Source organism: Carassius auratus, chromosome 5, assembly GCF_003368295.1.
Source record: "Carassius auratus strain Wakin chromosome 5, ASM336829v1, whole genome shotgun sequence".
Classification (NCBI taxonomy): domain Eukaryota; kingdom Metazoa; phylum Chordata; class Actinopteri; order Cypriniformes; family Cyprinidae; genus Carassius; species Carassius auratus.
The window spans coordinates 25,590,160-25,614,263 of NC_039247.1; the positions used below are offsets into that span (position 1 = coordinate 25,590,160).

Consider the following 24,104-nt stretch of genomic DNA (forward strand, 5'->3'; position numbering starts at 1 on the left):
CATAATTTACTGACTTTCATGATGTTCCAAAACCCCATACAGGAATGTGGTTGAGAACAAATTAGTGCCTCAGTGCTTCAAAGCAAGTTCAGACATGTCTAAAAAAGTAAACCCTCATCATGTTGCTAGTTGTAATCCCTGTTTTCTATATTTTCTCCTTCGTGTTTACCACCTGCATAGGCATTCTCACCGAATGCATTTTTTACATAAGATGCATAAGTATCTCATTAATAAAATTATGTTTGCAAGAAACTTTCCACGCTTTCCAAACTAAATAACACCTCCCCCAGTTCACCTATCATTTTCTCACAGGCTGAAAGCAAAGTAAATCAGTCCTGTCCACAGATTGTTGCTCTTGGCTCTTGCACGTTAGTGTAGTTTCAAAATGTGTTATATCAATGCCTGTACATGATCACAGAGGGGTGTATAATAACATTCAGTGTATGCATGTTTGACACTTATATATACAGAATACACACTGTACTTTCGACAGGATTTTGGATAACAGTGAGTTAACTGTTCCAAAACCTAACCAATTTGGACTGGAACTGTCAGCTAGTCTTTTGTTCTTGCTGTAGATTAGTTATGCTGAGGCTACAAACCTATGTGTGGCCATCTATAAAACTGGGGACCAGGAATCTCTGAAGCGATGGCTATTATCATGCTAATCAAACATTGATATCAAAGCAGAGGTCCTCACAGACCACCAATTGGAAATGGGAAGCAGGGCACACTGTGTGTAATACCAGCATGTTTGTATATATATATATATATATATATATATATATATATATATATATATATATATATATATATATATATATATATATATATATATATATATATATATATATATATATATATATATATATATATATATATATTATAAAACCTGAAATATATAAATTAAATTATCCAACTCCTTAGCATATACTTCAATCAATCAATCACCTTTATTTATATAGTGCTTTAAACAAAATACATTGCGCCAAAGCACTGAACAACATTCATTTGGAAAACAGTGTCTCAATAATGCAAAATGATAGTTAAAGGCAGTTCATCATTGAATTCATTGATGTCATCTCTGTTCAGTTGAAATAGTGTCTGTTTTAATTTGCAATCAAGTCAACGATATCGCTGTAGATGAAGTGACCCCAACTAAGCAAGCCAGAGGCGACAGCGGCAAGGAACCGAAACTCCATCGGTGACAGAATGGAGAAAAAAACCTTGGGAGAAACCAGGCTCAGTTGGGGGGCCAGTTCTCCTCTGACCAGACGAAACCAGTAGTTCAATTCCAGGCTGCAGCAAAGTCAGATTGTGCAGAAGAATCATCTGTTTCCTGTGGTCTTGTCCTGGTGCTCCTCTGAGACAAGGTCTTTACAGGGGATCTGTATCTGGGGCTCTAGTTGTCCTGGTCTCCGCTGTCTTTCAGGGCAGTAGAGGTCCTTTCTAGGTGCTGATCCACCATCTGGTCTGGATACGTACTGGATCCGGGTGACTGCAGTGACCCTCTGATCTGGACACAGACTGGATCTGGTGGCCACGGTGACCTCGGAACAAGAGAGAAACAGACAAATATTAGCGTAGATGCCATTCTTCTAATGATGTAGAAAGTACGGTGTTATGTGAAGTGTTCCGGTTCCAGTTTACCTAATTAATGCAGCCTAATAATCCTTTAACGGATTTGGATATTAAAAGCATATTAGTATGTTATGTGTATGCCAGGTTAAAGAGATGGGTCTTTAATCTAGATTTAAACTGCAAGAGTGTGTCTGCCTCCCGAACAATGTTAGGTAGGTTATTCCAGAGTTTAGGCGCCAAATAGGAAAAGGATCTGCCGCCCGCAGTTGATTTTGATATTCTAGGTATTATCAAATTGCCTGAGTTTTGAGAACGTAGCGGACGTAGAGGAGTATAATGTAAAAGGAGCTCATTCAAATACTGAGGTGCTAAACCATTCAGGGCTTTATAAGTAATAAGCAATATTTTAAAATCTATACGATGTTTGATAGGGAGCCAGTGCAGTGTGGACAGGACCGGGCTAATATGGTCATACTTCCTGGTTCTAGTAAGAACTCTTGCTGCTGCATTTTGGACTAGCTGTAGTTTGTTTACCAAGCGTGCAGAACAACCACCCAATAAAGCATTACAATAGTCTAACCTTGAAGTCATAAATGCATGGATTAACATTTCTGCATTTGACATTGAGAGCATAGGCCGTAATTTAGATATATTTTTGAGATGGAAAAATGCAGTTTTACAAATGCTAGAAACGTGGCTTTCTAAGGAAAGATTGCGATCAAGTAGCACACCTAGGTTCCTAACTGATGACGAAGAATTGACAGAGCAACCATCAAGTCTTAGACAGTGTTCTAGGTTATTACAAGTAGAGTTTTTAGGCCCTATGATTAACACCTCTGTTTTTTCTGAATTTAGCAGTAAGAAATTACTCGTCATCCAATTTTTTATATCGACTATGCATTCCATTAGTTTTTCAAATTGGTGTGTTTCACCGGGCTGCGAGGAAATATAGAGCTGCGTATCATCAGCATAACAGTGAAAGCTAACACCATGTTTCCTGATGATATCTCCCAAGGGTAACATATAAAGCGTGAAGAGTAGCGGCCCTAGAACTGAGCCTTGAGGTACTCCATACTGCACTTGTGATCGATATGATACATCTTCATTCACTGCTACGAACTGATGGCGGTCATATAAGTACGATTTAAACCATGCTAATGCACTTCCACTGATGCCAACAAAGTGTTCAAGTCTATGCAAAATAATGTTGTGGTCAATTGTGTCAAACGCAGCACTAAGATCCAATAAAACTAATAGAGAGATACACCCACGATCAGATGATAAGAGCAGATCATTTGTAACTCTAAGGAGAGCAGTTTCAGTACTATGATACGGTCTAAATCCTGACTGGAAATCCTCACATATACCATTTTTCTCTAAGAAGGAATATAATTGTGAGGATACCACCTTTTCTAGTATCTTGGACAGAAAAGGGAGATTCGAGATTGGTCTATAATTAACTAGTTCTCTGGGGTCAAGTTGTGGCTTTTTTATGAGAGGCTTAATAACAGCCAGTTTGAAGGTTTTGGGGACATGTCCTAATAACAATGAGGAATTAATAATAGTCAGAAGAGGACCTATGACTTCTGGAAGCACCTCTATTAAGAGCTTAGATGGTATAGGGTCTAACATACATGTTGTAAGTTTAGATGATTTAACAAGTTTATACAATTCTTCCTCTCCTATAGTAGAGAATGAGTGGAAACTGTTCCTCAGGGGGTCTATAGTGCACTGTCTGATGCGAAACTGTAGCTGACGGCTGAATGGTTGCAATTTTATCTCTAATAGTATCGATTTTAGAAGTAAAGTAGTTCATAAAGTCATTACTGCTGTGGTGTTGGGAAATGTCAACACTTGTTGAGGCTTTATTTTTCGTTAATTTAGCCACTGTATTGAATAAATACCTAGGGTTATGTTTGTTTTCTTCTAAAAGAGAAGAAAAGTAATCAGATCTAGCAGTTTTTAATGCTTTTCGGTAGGATATGCTACTTTCCCGCCAAGCAATACGAAATACCTCTAGTTTTGTTTTCCTCCAGCTGCGCTCCATTTTTCGGGCTGCTCTCTTTAGGGTGCGAGTATGCTCATTATACCATGGTGTCAAACTGTTTTCCTTAACCTTTCTTAAGCGTAAAGGAGCAACTGTATTTAAAGTGCTAGAAAAGAGAGAGTCCATAGTTTCTGTTACATCATCAAGTTGTTCTGAGGTTTTGGATATGCTAAGGAATTCGGATACATCAGGAAGATAACTTAAAAAGCAGTCTTTTGTGGTAGAAGTGATGGTTCTTCGATACTTGTAACAAGAAGTAGAATTTACAATTTTGGCTATATGAAGTTTACACAGAACTAAATAATGATCTGAGATATCATCACTTGGCTGAATAATTTCAACACTATCAACATCAATTCCATGTGACAGTATTAAATCTAGAGTATGATTTCGACAATGAGTAGGTCCTGAAACGTGTTGTCTAACACCAATAGAGTTCAGAATGTCTATAAATGCTGATCCCAATACATCTTTTTCATTATCGACATGGATATTAAAATCACCAACTATTAAGACTTTATCTGCAGCCAGAACTAACTCGGATGTAAAATCACCAAACTCTTTAATAAAGTCTGTATGGTGCCCTGGTGGCCTGTATACAGTAGCCAGTACAAACATAACAGGGGATTTATCATTAACATTGGTTTCTCTGGATAATGTTATATGAAGCACCATTACTTCAAACGAGTTATACTTGAAGCCTGCCCTCTGAGAAATCCTGAAAACGTTATTATAAATTGAAGCAACACCTCCCCCTTTGCCTTTTAGACGCGGCTCGTGTTTATAACAATAATCTTGGGGGGTGGACTCATTTAAAATAATGTAATCATCAGGTTTTAGCCAGGTTTCTGTCAAGCAGAGCACATCTATATTATGATCAGTTATCATATTATTTACAAAAAGTGTTTTCGTAGAAATGGATCTGATATTCAATAAGCCAATCTTTATCATTTGTTTATCCATATTGCATTTGTTTTTTATTTGTTGAACCTCAATTAAATTGTTAACCTTAACTTGGTTTGGACGTTTTTTGTATTTTCTAGTTCGTGGAACAGACACAGTCTCTATAGTGTGATATCTAGGTGAAAGAGTCTCTATGTGCTGAGAATTAACTGACCTCTGTGACGGGAGGCAGCTAGCAGACGGTCGGTTTAGCCAGTCTGTCTGCTTCCTGACCTGGGCCCCAGTTAGTCAAGTATAAACACTAAGACTATTTGCCATATTTCTAGACAGAAGAGTGGCGCCACCCCAGGAGGGATGAAGACCATCTCTTTTAAACAGGTCAGGTCTGCCCCAAAAGCTCGTCCAATTGTCTATATAACCTATGTTATTCTGTGGGCACCTTATAGTATATATAGTCAAATTGTGTGGCTTGTTGAGGAAAGGTGTACTGTTACTGTTTCTAAGCAATTGATGATAAAAGGGAATAAAGAAATCCCATAGTTTTATGGAATATAATAAAGACTTGATGGGGTTGGTCTATTTTGATTTGGGCCACATGTAACCACACAGACATCACAGAACATCCTGACTTGAACAACCTGAACTGAAATTGAGCAACCACTGTGATATGGTGATTGCAATCAACTGTAAAGTAAGTATGTGCTAATTTATGACATAAGTTGCAAGGTAGCATGTGTCTCAGTAGTTCTGAGAAATGAGAGCCAAGTTCTAAGTCTGCCCTCATGTGTAGTACATATCTTTTGCAGATTTTTTTTCCCTAGGTCTGACTGAATGCTGCATAGGCAACAGAATGTCTCTCTGCACTCCCTCAGTGAATTTCTAATCTACTTCTTTTTTTTTTTTTAAATCACTTTGCATGAACTGGGCCCCCTAAACCTTTACCCATTTACTGCTTACTCCACTGCTGATGTGAGGGGTCTTTTGACTGCCTCCTTTCATTTTGCTTCCCATTCACTGATTCTCCCACTTTTGTGAGCAAGCTGAGAATTCTCACACAGTCTACACCATAATACCCAGTGACATAAGAGGAACCTGTGAAATGCATCACCCACCAACGCTTACAAAACTGGATATAGAGCCCTCTTTTTTTGCTATGCATCTCTATCTATTTCTCTCTTTCTTTCTCCCATCAAACACTGCTTTACTGATGATTATTCATGCATGTCATTGGAAAAGCCACACTGTTGTAGTCACGAAAAGTGCAGTTATTACTTTTACCAGTTTCCCCCTACTGATCAGCCTTGAACAGACAACACTATTTGCAACAGCATTTCCCTCTTTCAAGCTGGCAATTAAATGACGCTGTCTAGTCTCATTGTTCTTAAGTGTACAGTGCAAACATGATACTTTAAAACAAATATCACTAATGATTTGAAAAAAAAAAACAAACAAAAAAAACCCTTAAAAGCAGGAAACCACAGTGTTTTTAAAAAGGCTCATAACAACAGACTGTGAGACGCTGTGTTTAAAAAGACTCATTGGGAGGTGGCAGTCTGGAGGGAACTATTACTGATGGATCTGTTCTGCTGCCCAACAGTTTTCTTTGTCAACTGAGGAGGGAGAAAGAGAATTTGCATCATTGATTGATGTATAGCCAAGGCTGCCATGCTTTAAATAACTGTAAGTCCTAAACTCCTCCTAATCCTGTCAGGGGAAAAGATGAAAAGAAGAGCTAATAAAGGTTCATTTATTTTACTTAAAGGTGTCATATGATGCATTTTCAAGTTTTCCTTTCTCTTTGGAGTGTTACAAGCTGTTCGTGAAGAGATATGGTCACTAAAGATGCGAAAACTAAAGTCTCAAACACAAAGAGATATTCTTTAGCAAAGTTAAGACTCGTTCACGCCCTCCTAAAACGCCTCATTTAAATACACCCCCACATGTCTATGTCACTGCGTGGGAAAACTTTCATAACATCAACCAAATGTTCACGCAAAAAAAGATGACGTAACTATTATTCTTGCTGTATTATTGTTGCCTCCACCGCCATGTCATGGAGGCACTTTGTTTCATTGTGAAAGCCAAACTACTTTGTTTGGTCCTCCAAAATAGGACACAATTAGAAATCAGTGGTTATGTTGTATTTACAACACTGTTCCAGAACAATTCAACCCAAATATTCAGATGTGTGCAATGCATTTTTATGGAAGACTGCTTCCTGAATCTGGGAGAGTAGCCTACAATGCCCCGGCTTTGTAAAAATGTTGTTTCTATAAAGTGGGACAATTCCAACTTTGCAAGGACAGTCTGGAGCTTCTAACTCACAGCCTGAAAGTACATTTCATATAAAAAAAAATTTCAATTCAAACGCGAGTTTTGAACAGTGTAGCGTAGCGTTTGTTGTTTGTCATTACTCCGATCACAAATACAGACATGGTTTTATGTTTATGCAGCGTGTAATGGGATTCATTGGTTTTGTCTCATCATGCTGGGACATGGCATCACAGTATGGTAACGGGTGTAACATTTCTGACACACGCTTGAGGTATTCGGCCAATCACAATGCACTGGATAGGAAAAAAACTTTCACTTATAAAAGGCATTATAAAAATAGTGGAAATCTAATAGTGGAATTTTCTATAACTTTTCTTCATTAAGTGGTCTGCGTAATGACCAGCTATTCAGATAAACAGTGGGTCTATTCCAGGTTTGAATATAAAAACATTTTAATGTCACAGACTCCAAGAACATCTTATTATTTTTTTATAAGACCATTACTTATGTGTCATAAAGGACTGTAACTAAGGCCAAAATACGTACCTACTATTCATACTCAAAATTCATACTCATACTATTAGACCATCATGCCATCAGATGAAACTACTGGTTCAATAATATTTTGAGATTGGCTTTACAATTATCAAGGTGTGATTAGACGTGTTTAGACTTACCAAATTCCCACATGTAATCGTGAGATTTTGGCACGTGAGACTTCTTGAGCAGTCATGACAAAAGACAAATGTGGCAGTACAAGAAATTAATCCATGAAAGACATGAAATACGTGTTTCTAAAAAGTTGTAATGCCTGTTCATTCTGTGATGACATACAAGCCTTTCTGAGCTGAATCTGTGGGTACATAATGTTCCTTACAGTGTAAGCAGATCTGACTTTTATAAACCTGCATTTGTCCAGATGACGAGCATATGTGTACTTAATCAAATCAAAACCACCTGAAGCTAATACACGTACTATTTACTTTTCTCATAGTAGTACATGAAAACATGAAAGAGAAAAAACAGCCTTTTTTTGAATTCTCTTCCTGTCCTGTTCTCATCTTTGACTTATCAAAGCCAACTCCTGTTGCTTTCATTTAATTTCAGTGGAAAAAAGGTTTGACACATTGACACTCACACACAAAATAGGCAGGATTTACAAAATAATCATAAGAATTATTTATGAATATGTAGGGCTCTGTTAAAAGATTTGGGCCCATAATTGGAACCCATTAGCTTCTGAAAATGTGGAGGTATAGAGGGAAAACAAAGGTTTCCCACGATAACATCATTATGTATCATGAAAAATGTAATTCTCATCAATTTAAAAATCAGTCAGATGTATCAATGTTATATAAAAGGACACTAAACAACGTTTTGTACAAAATTACAATTAATTAAACTTATGTTTTCAAAACAAATGTGGCTTGCCAAATGTCCATATTTCTGTTTTCTGTAGAGAAACAAAATACACTTGCAATTTTCTGACAGGAGATCCGTTAATCAATTATTTTTAAATACATTTCCATTGACCCACAACCCAATGAAGTGCAAAATTCAGGTTAAAATCCTAAAAAAATATATAATAATAATTATTATACTCATACATTATTTCATATTAATACAGTGTATTGTGCCCTAATTACCTTTTTATTTTATTTTTTAACTGTGCACTTCCAGGACACATTTCTTTACAGAACTAATAAAGAAATCTAAATGTAAGACAGATTGAATAAAAGGGGTCATGAACTGAGAAATGAGAAATGTGGAAATTTAATCAATCTTAAAACAAAACAGAATGTAATGTGTAATTCAAAATATGGATAATACTTCTTTCATATTAACATGGAACACTGTTTTTTGAAGCCTTTAGTGTAGTAAAATTTGGACACACATTCTGATTAAACGTAACCCTGTCAATACAAAAGACTCACTAATTCCAAAACAACATCAGCTGCTTGTCTCAGTTTCATCTGAATTGATCACAACCCTTCTGGTCTCTTACTCTGCCGGCAGACAAAATGCAATGAAAGGAATGGTAGCAATAATCTTGTGCAGGAAATAGACACAGGGATGTATAGGCAAGGGAAGGACAAAGGGAGTAGTGAAGGGGTTGGGTCTGAGTAAGAGCCTGGAGAACAGAGCAGCATTTTCACAAGCACACTGAACTGATCTGGTTGATCCGTGAAGAGAAGGGCTGACCTAGTTTTGCTCTGATGTGGTTATGGGTGATGGGCACAGACTAGTGAATTCTCTAGTAGACAAGGCAGTCTTGCTCTAGGCAGTTTTTCTCAGTTCCAGCTGCAATGCCTTAAAAAGGATGCTGAGATGACATAAAATCTTCTGGTTACATGGAAGTACTTCAGCTTCATACACATGGCAGTTCAGATACCGTGTATACCGTGAGGTCATTTAATATGTATATATATATAAATATATATATATATATATAAATAAATATATGTGTGTGTGTGTGTGTGTGTGTATATGTGTGTGTGTGTGTGTGTGTGTGTGTGTGTGTGTGTGTGTGTGTGTGTGCGTGTATGTGTGTGTGTGTACTTGTCTACCTATCTAACAGGGGACCATGGTGTCGTCACACACTCACCAACAGGGGACCTCAGAGCTAAGAGGGGACATTTTTCAGGTCCCCTGTTAGACATGCCTTAAATCATGCTAAAATCAACTGAAAAAGCCCCTGGTGAAGTTTTTTTAATTTTGACCAAGTGGGGACCTGGACGTGTGTGTGTGTTTAAACTCATTCTCAGCAGCGCCCCTGTAGGCCGGGGCAGGAACTGTAAGGGCAAATTCACACACGTCGTTCACACTCCTCTATTGTCTGAATGCCTGCTGTTCCAGAGAGACTCTGAGGCTCTGAGAGGAGATTGAACACAAACCAGTCTTTTAAACTCATAAACTCTTCTAAAATCTTAAATCATTCATATTCTCAAACATCCAGGAGGACCACATTACAGTGAGGCAAAATAGTGTCTGAATTATTAGCATTATTATTTCAGTCTAATGCTAAAAAAAGTTTTTTATATTTTTTACCCCAAAATTTTTTAACAGTGTATGTTGAATGTCAAGAACTGGTATTTTATTGTTATCATCAACATTGCCATTGCATGCACAGATATTGGGTACAGGGGACCAGTGTGCTTTTTTTTAATGCAACAATCAATATATAATTTTGAAAAACTGACATATTATAACCAAAAATTCCTCATAAAGTAGACTACCAGTAAATTTGATAAAAAATATTCTGCCAATAGACCTAACCATTTTTTGTTTAAGTGCTATCTGATATTATCAAGATGAATTTGTTCTGACAGTTTAACTCTGAGTTCTCGTCATCTTTTATTACCATTATCTAAACTATAGCAAATAAACTGTGATTGCGTTTGAAATGTTCAAGGTGTCTGAATAAATGTAGTTTTTATTGTATACATACACAATATACGTATATGTACTTATAATACTGATACATTGAGAAGTGTCATTATAGTTAGTTTGTTAGTACTTAGTTTCTTTATTTTTCAAATAATAATAATAGTAATAAAAAGTAGTAATATAATTAGAGTCAGTCAGCTGTCAAGGGCAGAGGTAATGCCTCTTATAATGAACTATATATATATATATATATATATATATATATATATATATATATATATATATATATATATATATATATATAAAAATGTTTTTTTTTTTTTACATTTATTTGACATTTTCTTGGCTTAACCCCAATACACTTCTCAACGTATGAATGCAATCAAAACCCATTCCTGAGAAGGTCCTATCAGTGATGATAATTTGATCAGACAGATGGATGGATAGATAGATAGATAGATAGATAGATAGATAGATAGATAGATAGATAGATAGATAGATAGATAGATAGATAGATAGATAGATAGATAGATAGATAGATAGATAGATAGATAGATAGATAGATAGATAGATAGATAGATAGATAGATAGATAGAATAGTGCTAATGTTGATCTGAACACGTAGGTCCCCTGTTAAATGGTAAACTGCGACATCTCTTTGGTTGCTTTGACATTTCTTGAAGATTTCATGTTAACTTTGAAAATATTCACTTGGCTAAATTTCTAAATCAATGTTACAATCAAAATATATTGTAACATTATATTATCATCCTTGCCATAGCATTCAGAGATGGTGAGAATGTGAAATATTGTTAAATGTAAGGTCAGCTGATCAGGCGTCACACTTCACCATCTAACAGGGGACCAGTGTGTTTTAGTCTAGTGAAATCACCGCTACATGCACAGATCTGTTGCTGTGTATGTTTAGTATGTACAGTTTAGCCTGTGTGGAATTGTTTTTATTATTTGACTTTTTTTTGTTCAACACAAACAAAATTGACCCTCATTGGCCAATAAGAAACATCAAAGGAGGATTCGTTGTAGAGTGTCTGACAAAATTAATGTCTTGTAATGTATAATGTACGCTCAGCACCGCTGAGTGTTCCCGCGATCATTAAATCGAAACATGTACGCGTATTTAAAAGCAATTTTAATACCCCGCATTTTGAGAGTGACTCCCTGATGCTCGCAAGTTAGGCTTGATAACATATCTAGACTGTTATTAGTATGTAGACTATAACAGGTTTTGTAGTTGTCTATAGATCTGTTATCTTTCTCTATTTGAACTTTGAATATATAGAGAGCACTTATTGTTTCTACTTAATACGACTATTATGTTATTTGTTATGTGTTTATTTGTCTGTTCAGTTTGTGAAAAGGAGTTCACTTTCAGTCGGTCACTCTCAACATCACATCGGTGATGACTGACACATTGTGATCCCACTTCTAGAAGCTCATAATTCATGTACGGTTCCAACGTCTAAAGAGACTCAGATAAAATCATGAAGGAGAGAATCCAGGCAGTTGAACAAAACCTTTTACAGAGCTTGAGTGTTGTTGTTTTTACTGCATATGATAATTCATACTCAGAAAGTAGAACTGAATTTATATTTATTACAAGATGATTTTTCCAGTCAAACATTTTTAGACCAGAAGTTGGTCATTGAGATTCCTTTTTTTTTATCTGTAAAAATCTTGTTTTGTGGCTTGAGTTAAGTGTTGGCATTAATGCTAATCAAATAATAAAAGGCGAGGAGAAAATAATTACATTAATTTCTCCAGTAAAGCATAATGATTAGTTTGTGTTAATTTACACCAACAAAACAAATTTACAGGTTTAAAAGAGCAGAAAGAGCTCTTTAAGATAACAATTGCATGTCGATACTTCTGACAGTAAAGAGTGTTAATATTTTAGATAAAATGAGTTTGGTCCCCAGTTAGATGGTGATGTGTGACGCCTGTTAGACTGAATCACCTCTTCTTACATCACAGACACATTAACATTATATGTTAAGTTAAGAAACAATATTATATGTTAAGTTAAGAAACAACATTAAATGTGAACTTAAGAAACAATATTATATGTTAACTTAAGAAACAATATTATATGTTAACTTAAGAAACAATATTATATGTTAACTTAAGAAACAATATTATATGTTAACTTAAGAAACAATATTATATGTTAACTTAAGAAATAATATTATATGTTAACTTAAGAAACAATATTATATGTTAACTTAAGAAACAATATTATATGTTAACTTAAGAAACAATATTATATGTTAACTTAAGAAACAATATTATATGTTAGCTTGCTGCATTGAAAAATTTCAGTTGAGTTCAGTAAAATATCTTTTAACCAGGCTACTTTAGCTGTTTAACACTGACATTTTCCAGAGGCTCAATTGTTTTATGGTATTATCAACATTGCCATTATATTCAGAAATAAATAAATACATAAAAGTAATTTGTTAAATGTAAAGGCAACCAAACAGATCACGTCATACTTCACCATCTAACTGGGGACCGGTTTGATCTTGGAGGCCAATTTGTGCATTTTTTTAATAGATAGATAGATGGATGGATAGATGGATAGATGGATAGATGGATAGATGGATGAATAGATGGATAGATGGATGGATGGATGGATGGATGGATAGATAGAACAGATAGATGGAATAGTGCTGAAAATATTCACTTGGCTAAATTTCTAAATCAATGTTACAATCAAAATATATTGTAACATTATATTATCATCCTTGCCATAGCATTCAGAGATGGTGAGAATGTGAAATATTGTTAAATGTAAGGTCAGCCAATCAGGCGTCACACTTCACCATCTAACAGGGGACCAGTGTGTTTTAGTCTAGTGAAATCACCACTACATGCACAGACCTGTTGCCGTGTATGTTTAGCATGTACAGTTTAGTCTGTGTAGAAATGACCATGCAGTAGTGAACAAAATGGAGACCTCAACTTGGAAACATTGAAATGAACTGATTTTGTTCAAGTGAAAAAAATTATTGAACATCATTGAACCAAATTTACACTTCAGATTTCACCAACAAATCTTTTGACATTGTATGGGTAAAAGCAGCAGAAAGAGCTCTTTAAGGTAACAATTGCAGGTCAGTACGTTTAATAGTAAAGAGTGCATTTGTTTGATAAAATGAGTTTGGTCCCCAGTTAGATGGTGATGTGTGATACATGTCTGGCTGATTTGCCCTTTCTCTAATAACAAACGCACTATAAAGATTCTGGAGCTCAAAACTCAACAATTCTACTACTGACGGATACTGTTAAATTTAAAGGGTTTATCGTGGACTACGGTGTTTATAGTTTTTATTCGTTTAATACGCAAATTTTACATTATTTCGAGTTTAATGAAACACAACTTTTTTTCTGTCAAAAACAATTTTGTTTGACATGAGTAGCATATTTTACTAACTATTCAGCAGATGTTGTAAGAAATGCTTGAAAAGAATCTTACATTTCATCTTAAAATCTTAAATTTAATTTTAACAACAGTTTGTAAGTAAAAGTTCTTAATGTCAGTTTACAGTGAACCCTTGACGTCAGTTTTTATTTTGTCCATTTAGTGCAGTTTTCCATGTGCAGGGTATTTCACTGATTTCATTAAGATACCTTTGCATCAACAGACGCTGTGGACAGGGACATTTATCACGTCAGTTTTGATGTCTTTTATCTCAAACTCAAATTCAGCTGTATTTTATGATGACTGTGTTTATGGAGTGGAATTATTTTCAGTTATTAATACCTCAATGTTGAAACTTTTCACAGAAACTTATTGTATGACTTCAGAAGACTTTGAATACAACAAAAATAGTTTTTAATACTTTTATAATCTTTCTTGGACTAAATGTCCATGAGTATGTGTACCCCAATATATTATTTCATCAGGAAATAACATTTGCCCATAGATTCTGCATATTGATGCTAAAGGTTTCTCATTCACAGCACCTGCATGTGGAGAAACAGTGTTTTCTGTCAGTATGTGACCGGTTGAGAACGCTTGTAGAGTTTAAGCAGTGTGGAAATAGACACAGAAGAGATTCTGTTAGAATGACTTTGGTCCCCAGTTAGATGGTGAACTGTGACGTCTATTTGACTGATTTTGCCATGAGAAGCCTACTAATCTTAATTCTGTTTAGCCATTTTTTACATTATTTCTGAATGTAATAATGACATATGAGTTACACATATTATCTGTCTTTATACACAATTTTGACTATAATGTATATTAGTATATTACTTATATTACTAAAACTTACTTAAATTACTTTTCATTGTTCACTAGTAGTATTAATATGGTTTTATTTTTTTACCCTAAAATCTTTTTACAGTGTTTGTTGAACAGGTATTTTAGTGTTATGATCAACATTGGGGTTGCATACAGAGATAGTGAAGATGCTAAATGTAAGGTCAACCAGCATCACACTTGACCATCTAACAGGGGACCAGTGTGCTTTAGTTTAGTCACATCACTTCTACACTCTAAAAACTCATAAGTTGTGATTACTCCAATTTTTTTGTGGACAACAATTATCTAAAAAATATATTATATTAAGAATATTTAAGCAACTACATTTTTTTTAATTTAATTATACATTATAATAATTACATGAATTAATTTAGTCAAGTCAAGCTAAAAAGCTTTTTTTTTTTTTTGCTTAATGTTTAAGTGCAGTGTACTTAAAACTGTTTATCATACATAATGTTTTTCATTTAGCAATTATTTTGGTACTTTATAAATTACAAATACTAACTAAAAAAAGAATCAAAAACTCAAAAAAATATTCAGCCTTTTTTAAACCGCACGTTATGTGTATTTCTGAATGTGAAACACTGGAAGATCATCTCATCACAGCTGCAGTGTTGCAGGACATTGTCCATGATAACACAATCAGCAGGAGAGGGGCTTGTGTCAGTGATGTCTCGCTCAATTCCTCCTGGAATAAGCACAGAGAGGAAAACTTTATCGTCAGAGACTAAAGTAGACATTAATGTGTAATGCCAACAGAGTGGGGGGAACTTTAACATCAGAACCCAGAAGAGTAATTCACCATGGGATCGTTCTAGAGCTGGGCGATATGGCCTAAAAAACAAACAAACAAAAAACTAATTTTTTCACAAAAAAATCTGATTTACAATTTTAATTGATTTTCCCCCTACTTAAAATCAATATTCAGATGACAAAGAAGTAGTTCCAAAGCAGTTAAAATGTCATTCTTTATAATTTAACAGTCAAATTTAAAACTGAGACAAGATATATATAAAAAGGCAGAATTACCTTAAAGCTGGAAAGACCTTATTGTTTTTAATACCAGCCCATCATGCATCTAACCATCCACTCAGCGTTCAGAGATGTTCAGATTAAACTGCAGCTCCGCAGTGAGACAGTGTCATGGACGGAGGACAGAGCAAGTGGAAATATATTTTCTAGGCTATATTTTCTATCTTGTAATGCCACAGGTTTAGGTTATTTATTGATTGATTTAAATATAAATTATTTGTAATAGAGCAGACACTGTCTAACCATGTCTACACCGAACATGAGAGTTGTGCCGTGCTCCGCTGAGCTGAAAGTGTGTCTAGACTTGATGACATCACACTATAGTGTCACATCATCTGAACGTAGTGTCAGTAAATTTGATCATAAACAGAACGAGCATCATTTCACTGATGGGGATCGTGTCACATCCAGTGTAGACAACATCAGACACAAATATTGAAGCAGTTATGTTCATTTTTGAAAAACAATGTTTTTAATAAATAGCTAAATAAGCAAAAAATAATAAAAATAAGCAAGCAAGTGCAAGTTTGGGGGTTTGATTCCCCGGGAACACATGATATGTAAAAATTGACAGCCTGAATGCACTGTTAGTCGCTTTGGATAAAAGCGTCTGCTAAATGCATACATTTAATTTTTTATTTAATTTAAATTTAAATAAGAAAGTTTTAGGCTGTGAGTGTGTGCAGTTTACACTGTAGAAAATAAATAGAAGCATCGTCAAGTTATGTTTACCACATGCACTATTTTATTCATAAATTGAAAAACTCCATTAAAAAAAAACATATGAAAATCTCAAAGCAACCCGCAGCTCTGACGTCATAGTTCCACCACTCTTATTTCAGATCTATTATGGCACTTAATTCTTACATTTTATGTCCTAAAGAACATTTATTCTCACACATGTACACTGGGAAATCATGAAGAGCTCCTTTCATGTTGACATCATGTAAAAAAAAAAAAAAAACTATAATAATAAAGAAACGGTGAAGGAGGCAGTTAGTGTTTGTGATTTGCCCTCACATGAAGATCAGACGTTTAGACTGTCATGAATGTCTGTGAAATCCTGCAGGTCTCTGATATGGTGAAACCTAGAAAACCACAAAAACATAAAGTGTTTAACCGACATTGGAAAAGAGAAAGCCAAGTCTGTGTCCTGTTATGTTAGGTTTGCTCTTCAGCTCAACAGAAGTTACCTGAAGTGTTGAGGCTCACTCTGTTATATTCAGCATCCAGCTCAGCCTGCAGTTTAAGAAAGATTGTAAAGGTTTACTACAAATTTGTACATTTCTTTTGTAATTTTAATATATTACAATATTCATGTCTGTGTATAAGCTTAAACCTAATTTTGGATTAGTACTCTTAGAAGCTAGTTGTTTAAAAACAGACCAAACAAACACACGTTTATCAGGGCATTTCCCCAAAAAAGCACTGTATGGCTAAGATGAGCATAGAAACATTTGACACCAAATGGTCTCAACAATCGACTTGTTCATAATGCTTTTGAGAAACGCAGCCCTGAACATCACCGTTAACATCAGTGACATTCAAATCGTTTAGTGACGAAATGCCAGCTAACGTTAAGATTAGTGTCCTTCTTAGACGTTAACATCATACTGTAAGCAGTGATGCTGAAATAGAATCCAAATCAATGCGCATTCAAAAGCACTTGGGCGCTGTGTAAAAACAGCATTTCCCAAAAATAAAAACATTCCTTTATCGTGATATTCAATAAGACATTTTCACAATTGTTTTGATGTACTTACAAGTTGTTCCATAAGTTTGCTCCAGTCGCTTGTGATTATCCGCCGTGTTGAATGGATTCTTCTGAACGTCGTTTAGAACAACAACGTGACGTCACGGAGTAAACTTAAAATTAATAATTTCAATAGAAAAGTCTACTCAAAACCCGACGTTAAGCCACACAAAAAAATAAAACAATTCCTCATTCAGAAAATGTAATTTTTATAAGTTGCATCAATGATTTAAAAGACTTTAAATGCGGTGTTCTTAATCTTTTTAAGTTAGTAGTACAGTTCAGGTTCAGACCTGTTGCTGTGTAAGTTTAGCATCTTCAGTTTAGTCTGTGTAGAAATGACCATGCAGTAGTGAACAAAATGGTGACCTAAACATTGAAACATATATATATATCAGTATCTACAATGTGTATTATGGTCTTTCCTGGCTAGTGCATTATAAAAAAGTAAAATAAAATCTGATTATTTTTCAAGCTACATAATCTAAAAGCAAACCAATCCCAGTCAAAGTGACTTGTTTTAAAGAATCCCCACACCCCCAGTTCCCCCAGCAGCGTCTGGTAAACTGATGGTCTCCTCTCTTCATATGCTAATAACACTAATGCCTCCACATTATCACCTGGCCTCTCACAGCGAGCAGATATTTGGACATACAAGCAAAGCCCAGAAAAGAAAGCAGGTCTATTTAAGTGTATTTTATAAATGAAATGATACAAATAGTATTTAATTATACCAGATACTAATTTATTATTATTCAATTTAGGTTGAAACTCAACATTTTAACAAAGAAGCTGTTTATATTTTATGCATTGTATATTATTTTATTTTTAAACGCTAGATAAATAAAATAAGATCATAGCAGTAAGTCCGGGGAACACTTTTATTAAGTCAGGCATTTGTTGAACACACTGCTGGGTACTTTTTAAAAATACAGGAGACCTTCTTTCCCATAACATGCACCAATCCAGCATCAGGTTTATGGTCTGTGGTCTCTCAAACACTGGATAATATCAGTAAAAAAAATATACTTTCCCTTAGGGCTTAAATGAACCTCATCATTTAAATATAGCTCAGGTTTGTCAAACACTATGTGTGGATGATGGACAATGCTCCATTAACACAGAGAACAAACTTGGCCATCACATTGTTCACAAACTTCCTGACTCTGTCCACCTTTCCTCCAGTGGTGCCTCGGGTCGAGGTTGTTCAGTTCTTTCTTTAAGACACTGTTGGAAGAAAGGAAGGAGGTCACCCCAGAACATTTTATATTCAAAATATATTGAGTAGCAACATACCTTTTTTTGAGGACTGAACTTTCTGATGAAGTGAAATTCTTCTTTAGAGTGAACAATGTGAACTGTTGACTTGACTTTTCTTAAAAGAAAAAAGTAAAGACAGTTTTGTTAAACATGTTTAAACATAGTTGCAACATTTGTAGAATAAGTGATTAGAAAATGTAGAACTTACTCGTGTTGTAGGATATGTTCTCCTTTCTAGCAGCCAGAATCACTTTAATAGTGAGTGAATGTTCTGTGATTATAAAGCAGCACTTCCTCCAGCTGGAGAGCGATGGGTTACATCAGGATGTTATCACTGTCTGTATGATGCGGTCTGTATGACCGGTCATCTGTATGATCAGCTTCTGTTTGACCAGTCATCAGCATGCTGGCTATTCTCTTATGCATCTCGACCTGACGAGTCACTCTGTCTTATGTTTTTACTTAAGTTTAACTATTTCTGATGGAAAGAATGGCTGTTTTAGTGTTATTATCAACATTGTTGTTTCATAGATAAACAGAATATGAAATATTGATAAAAGTAAAGGCAACCAAACAGACGTCACAATTCACAGTCTCATTGGGGACCATTTTTACACTTTCTCAATCCTTGACTCTTGGTCAGGAGCCCTTGGCGTCAATCTTTAGTTTGCTCATTTAGTGCAGTTTTTCCATGTGCAGGGTATTTCACTGGTTTCATTAAAATACCTTTGCATCAACAGACGCTGTGGACAGGGACATTTATTACGTCAGTTTTGATGTCTTTTATCTCAAACTCAAATTCAGCTGTATTTTATGATGACTGTGTTTATGGAGTGGAATTATTTTCAGTTATTAATACCTCAATGTTGAAACTTTTCACATAAACTTATTGTATGACTTCAGAAGACTTTGAATACAACACAAATACTTTTAATACTTTTATAATACTTTTTAAAAATCCCTGATTATTTTTCAAACTACATAATCTAAAAGCAAACCAATCCCGGTCAAAGTGACTTGTTTTAAAGAATCCCCACATCCCCCAATTCCCCCAGCAGCGTCTGGTAAACTGATTGTTCTCTCTTCTTATGCTAAAATCACTAATGTCTCCACATTATCACCTGGCCCTTCACAGCAAACAGTACCAACAGTATCCGGGCTAACTGAGTCTCATCCAATCACGCTCCAGATATCTGGGTGGGGTTATATATATACTGTTTTCCTGACAGAATCTTCATTGATTTTTTTTATTTTTTTGTGAAATAAAATTCTAAAACCTTGAAGGACAAACTGCTTTTTGAGATTCCTACATTGCCTACAAGGGACCACATACAACAAAGCCTACTAAGGCCATTTCTCATCTCTTTTTTCCATTCAAGACTGAAAAGGTAAGTTATATATTCTGAATTTAGATTTTGATAATATGTAAATAGTAGACTTAAAAAATAAATGTGTCAAAAATGCAAGCAAACTGTTAAAATGTGTATGTAGTCTCTTAGTAAATGTTAGTGCTGTTTAATCTCTATTTACTGAATATATTCGTTAATTTATTGATTGATTGATTTTTTTTTGTGGTTGTTTCTAAATATTGTTTTTCATTTTGGCAAATGCAGTGTACCCTAAAAAAATCTTGAATATTTAACAGGAAAATGAGACCCAGAAGAGTCTGTCCTGAAAAGGAAGCTTTAAAATTCATCGCATCTGGGAAAGATAAAGACACATTTCAGTCAAGAGTCAAGAGAACGGTAAGTTATCATTTAAGACTCTGTCTCCAATACTGTATGACTGCAAATATTAATTAAATACTTGGCATAGTAGCTTATGAATTTCAAGAAGTGTACTGTGCAATGTTATTACTAGTTCATAGTGTGCGGTGTGAAAAAATACAGAAACAGAAATTATAGATAATCAGTGGCTTGAATATTTAGTGTATTTTAATTTTGATGCACAGTTATAAAGATTGTAATGTACTGATAATCATACTTGATAAAATGTTTAATATTGATAATCACTGGAACTCAAAAACAACTGGGACACATATTAAACTTGTATCATAAATGTATGTATTCTCTAAAGCTAATATGTGCGTGTGTATGTGTTTGTGACCAACAGATTGTTGATGAACAGAAAAGAGCACATTTGTGCATTTGAGACCACAAACATCACTACAGGAGAAGAAATGATGTTCGACTGCGGAGATCCTGACTGCTCATGGAGACAGGTACATTTCTATTTCAATTAGCTCATATTTCTGAGTTATTTCATGAATTGTTATTTATTTGTAGTAAATCAAATTTCCTTTGAGTTTTAATGTAAAATAATGGAATTAACTTGGCAAACTTGTTACAAACAATGTTAAATCAGTTTGGTTTGGGATCAGTACGATTTTTAAATGTCTTTAAAAGAATATTCTGCTCACCAAGTCTGCAAGTATTATCAAGTATTATATATGTATATATATATATAGGCAAGATATCTATAGATATCTCGATATAGGTCTATTCAGTTTATTTTAAATAAATGCTGTAATTTTGACCTTTATTTTCATTGAATATCCTAAAAAGTACTATATATCACAGTTTCCACAAAACTATGAAGCCGGAAAATATGCTTTCAACACTGATAATATAAGAATCATTATTAATGATTGAGAACCAATAATAATTGATCATAAAAGAACATCAATTCTGCTAATTTAAATGATTTCTGAAGATCATTTGACAGTGAAGAGTGGAGTAATGATGCTGACATATTTCACAATTTTAAATTCATTTTACAATATTTCTGATCAGGTAAATGCAGCCTTGATTAGCAGAAAAGTCTTCTTTTAAAAACATTAAACCAGTCTTCCTGATCCCAGACTCACTGGTCAGGTGTTGATCCTGTGAGAGGTGTGATGTTTGTGGGGGAGAGAGAGAGAGCATGAACAGAGCTGATAGCACTACAACACAATAGAGATTATTGATCAAAGTGAAGAAAAAACAATCCGCATTGGTATGGTCTTTTCATAAAATAGTAGCACTTTCCCATAAGATGTCATTGGTTAACACTAGTTAACATGAAAATCACTTTTAAAGTGTTTATTAATGTTAGTAAACATTACTTTTATCATTAACAAATACAATGTTTGATTTTAATAATGTATTAATAAATATTATTTAATGGAGCTGAGCTAACATTAACAAAAAATAAACAGTTGTATTTTTTTTATGTTAACAAAGCTTAAATATTTAAACAAATGTATTGCTCATTGTTAGTTAATGTGTCCTGTCCATTGCTCCGTGTTTTTAAATCAAACTTAAAGACTCATTTTTACACCCTTGCATTTGAGTGATGCGGTGTACGGTTCTTTTGATGTATGTTTTTATTTTTTTAAATGTGTATATATACATATTTTTTATTTAATTTTTTGATCTCTGTTGCTTTTAAAGTAACATTTTCTTGTAAAGCACGTTGGATCAATGATGGTTGTGTTAATGTTGAGCTCTATAAATAGAAATTGACTTGACCTGACTTATTGCAAAGTGAAACTTTACACTTCAACACTTTATTTTAAGGGAATAATGCATTAGTAATCCAGAATAATGCATTAGTTAATCAATAATTATTGGCTTATTCTGGTCAATAAACTTGAATATCACTTAGTAAGTTCCACTCAATAATTGTGAAAAAGTTAATAATGAATTACTGGTTTGTTTATTCTTAACTAATACACAATTCTGGATCCTTAAAATGTTAGGTTAATCATGAATTACTAGTGTGTTATTACATGAATTACATCTTTTAATTTGGGTCTGGGTTTGAGTATAAAAGGGGATGCAAGTCAACAAGTTTAATGTATGCAATGATAAAATCAGTTTTACAAAAAAGAGCACTTGTTGAATTGTTCTGCATGTCACTTTCAGCGTTCATAACAATATCATTATTAATTCTGTACAGCTTAGTCAGGTGGCCATTACTAGAGATTGATATAAATGAATCTTCTATATTACAGGTAGCAGGATGCTTGGTCCATTACAGACGGATGGGCAACACCCTCATCTGACCACTACACCCTACACCCAGGATCCACTTGGTCTGTCTCTACATGTCAGAACGAGTAACTTCAGTCTTCAATGGGATGAAAAACTAAACATATCTTAAGCAGAATGATGAGCAAATCAGTGGAAGAGCATCCTACTATTGAGGAAAGCCTTCAGGAAGTCAAAACTATGTGCAAAGACTTATTGTAGAGTTTACAATAAGCATTAAAATGATTGGATATAAGTATTAGTGTGAATTTACAGGTTTCGATCACCAGTCTTATCAAATATCAACCACAAACAGCTACAGCTCAGGAAAGACTTCAGCCTTCAGTCTTGGACACATCAGTAAATCACTAGTGCCATTAAATCAAAACGGTATGTTCCATTCACCATAAACAATACACAAGATCTAAAGATCATTGTCTTTTCGTGTTTTCAACTTTGTAAAGTATGCATTACTGACATATTTTGTTTTAATTCAATCATATATTTATTCACTTTATATATTTTTTATCTTTTAATTTTGTTAAATAGCAAGAGCCAGAAAGCCCTGGTCAGAAACAGAGGAAACTCATAGAACACTGTTTCAAGAACTACTTTAAGGAAATGAAGGCTCCTGGAAAAGTGGACTGTGAAAGATGCATAAATGCAAACAGGATTCTAAAGGATAATGGAAGAGACTGGAAAACAGTTAAATACTTTGTGCTCAACAGAATAATTTCAGTTAAGAGAAGTTTGGGTGAACAGTACTGAGCCCATAAACCCTGAGAGCGTGTGATGTGGAGTATCAGTGTTGAGTCCTAACTGTGCCGTGACACTGAAGGTCCATGTACATGCAGCATCAGTGCGTCATAGCATTGAAATGACTGACTACAGCTGTTTTCAGCTGCTGTTTGGGACTCTGTTTTAGACCTGTTATAACTTTGATTTAAGCCACTGTAATTTTGAACTATTTAATTTTTTTTTAAATAAACAAATTTTATTATTTTCATTTTGATTTGTTGTTTTACTTTTCTTGGCAATGTTGATAATAAAAATGGAGCCCCTAAATCAAGTGCTGCTCTGAAAAATGTTAGTGTGTTAAACGACTAAAGTGCCAATGCTTAAAGTATTTTATTGTAGCTCTCCATACAACACCTGACACTAATACACACATGGAGGTCAAAACTCAAAATTATTTATTGATTGTTGCATTGAGAATTTTCAGTTGGTTCTACAAATGTTAAAATACATTCAGTTCATCTAATTTACTGCAGCCAACTGAAGATTTTAATGCAGTAAATAAAAAAATAAAATAAAAACACTGGTCCCCTGTTAGATGGTGAAGTGTGACGCCTGATTGGCTGACCTTACATTTAACAATATTTCACATTCTCACCATCTCTGAATGCTATGGCAAGGATGATAATATAATGTTACAATATATTTTGATTGTAACATTGATTTAGAAATTTAGCCAAGTGAATATTTTCAAAGTTAACATGAAATCTTCAAGAAATGTCAAAGCAACCAAAGAGATGTCGCAGTTTACCATTTAACAGGGGACCTACGTGTTCA

At 34.5% G+C, this 24,104-nt stretch overlaps 2 long non-coding RNA genes across 3 annotated transcripts; one reads left to right on the top strand and one right to left on the bottom strand.

Moving 5' to 3' along the window:
* Positions 1-16,265: 16,265 nt before the first annotated feature.
* Positions 16,266-17,330, bottom strand: LOC113069432 (uncharacterized). Its single transcript, XR_003279719.1, has 3 exons — positions 17,273-17,330; positions 16,703-16,748; positions 16,266-16,597 (listed from the first exon to the last, which is right to left on the bottom strand). It is a non-coding gene; the product is annotated as an uncharacterized LOC113069432 (long non-coding RNA).
* A 2,168-nt stretch (positions 17,331-19,498) lies between these two features.
* On the top strand, positions 19,499-23,536 carry LOC113069439 (uncharacterized). Of its 2 annotated transcripts, XR_003279723.1 has the most exons (5): positions 19,499-19,910; positions 20,168-20,267; positions 20,635-20,743; positions 22,517-22,922; positions 23,082-23,536. It is a non-coding gene; the product is annotated as an uncharacterized LOC113069439 (long non-coding RNA). The 2 variants fall into 2 exon arrangements; XR_003279722.1 differs by lacking the exon at positions 23,082-23,536 and having other exon boundaries at positions 19,506-19,910; positions 22,517-23,004.
* The last annotated feature ends 568 nt before the right edge of the window (positions 23,537-24,104 follow it).